Source organism: Biomphalaria glabrata, chromosome 2 (assembly GCF_947242115.1).
Source record: "Biomphalaria glabrata chromosome 2, xgBioGlab47.1, whole genome shotgun sequence".
In the NCBI taxonomy this organism is placed as follows: Eukaryota; Metazoa; Mollusca; class Gastropoda; family Planorbidae; genus Biomphalaria; species Biomphalaria glabrata.
The window spans coordinates 9002734-9004497 of NC_074712.1; positions in this window are offsets into that span (position 1 = coordinate 9002734).

The window sequence follows — 1764 nt, forward strand, 5'->3', positions numbered from 1 at the left end:
TTTTGTTTGTTTGTTTTTTTTGTTGTTTTATTTTATTTTTTTCTATTCTTTTATTTAACTTGCGAATTCATGGGAATTGGGCGGAAAAAAATGAGCACTGATCTAGAAAAGGACTCAACGATTTTCCTAAAAATTTAACAGCTTATTTATTATCTTTGGGAAAAGAATTATACTAGCTGGGGCCACACTGGGACAACCGCTGTAGTTTGATCGTTATTATTTTTCGAATATTATCTTCAGAAATTAAACTTGGTCTAGAATATATTTATTTAGAACAGACATAGCGGGTAATCAAAGTCTTGATCTATAGGCCTATCGTTAGAATTGTATATAAACTCTGAGTAGATTAAATGTATACCTTTGCCTTATCTTTATTACAGCTATCGAAAAGTATAGGAGCACTATACTTATACCGTTCGACAGTTGCGCTGAGTCGGACACTTATCCCGCATTAGGGACATTAACCGCAATCCAAGATCAAGGAAAGCGTAACAGGGGTTTCCTCCGTAACATGCAATATTATATTTTAGGGCCGCATTCAAGTAAGTGGAGGCCCCGAGGCAGGTTTTTGTGGAGGTCCGTATAGCCCCATACGCAAGCCAAATTAAATCTAATAAAGATGGGGGCTGGACTGGCCAAAGCGAGGGACTTTCGAGGTAAATAATATGAATATACTTCTGTAACTGGCGTGATCGCCGTAAGATCAGCTTCATTTAAATCGTTTTAAACAAGACATATTGTATGGACCTTTATATTTTAAACGAACAAAGTCGTCAACATAACAATATGGTAGGCCTATATGAAAGTCAAAAGAAATTCGACCGTTCTGATTCGACATAGGGGTGGGGGGAGGGCGCCTCATCACTGTTTAATACACGCCGCCTTAAAGTTTGCTAACGTTAATTTTCTTTAAAAACAACTCTCATGTGCGATTTTGTAGGTTTTATTATCACATATAGATGTAGGCCTAACATGCAAATTTATTTTTACATTGTTTGAATAGGGCACATAAACAATATTACGGACACAAAGCTACAAATAATAATAATAATAATAGTCTTAATCCTGGCAATCGATCACCATTTTGTAACTGTAATTAGTTGAATGTATTTACACTAACGAGTAGGCTATAAGAAAGACCAGTCTTCATTATTTCATTTTAACGTCTGAACGCGCTAACTGTTCGCATCATTTACTAAGAGGTAAAATCTTATGTCCCAAAAAATGTCTGTTCCAAGTAGTTTCCGAAGAGCAAAGAATGCATAAGGATACCAATTGTTAATTGTTCAGCGGACATTATTTCCTCAATATTTAATTAATGTTGAGGACATGAGGTTCTCTTAAGCACAATAATATTCTCCTTTGGGTATACAGGGCCAAAGTGAAGACTCGCCTGTTTAAATGGTTATCAAACATCCGACAAAAGGAGGACATGTTTGGCTGTCATTGGCCTAAAGTTTGAAATGTCATGCTTTCATTCTGTTGTAACGACACACAGCAATCCAGCAATTAAATTAATTCCTTGAAATCTTCTTGTTTGTTTGACATTTTTTTTTATGTTTCTTCAGGCTAGAAGATAATTCCATCTTATCTTATCTTATATATTACAGACGTTACTTCAAAAACACACACACACACACACATAAAAAACAGATAACCATGTCCTACGCATTTCATGTGTCAATCTAGTCATGCATGTTAATCAATGACTTAAACTCTGCTAAGACGTTGTTTTTTCTGGCTGATTCAGGCTACCCATTCCAT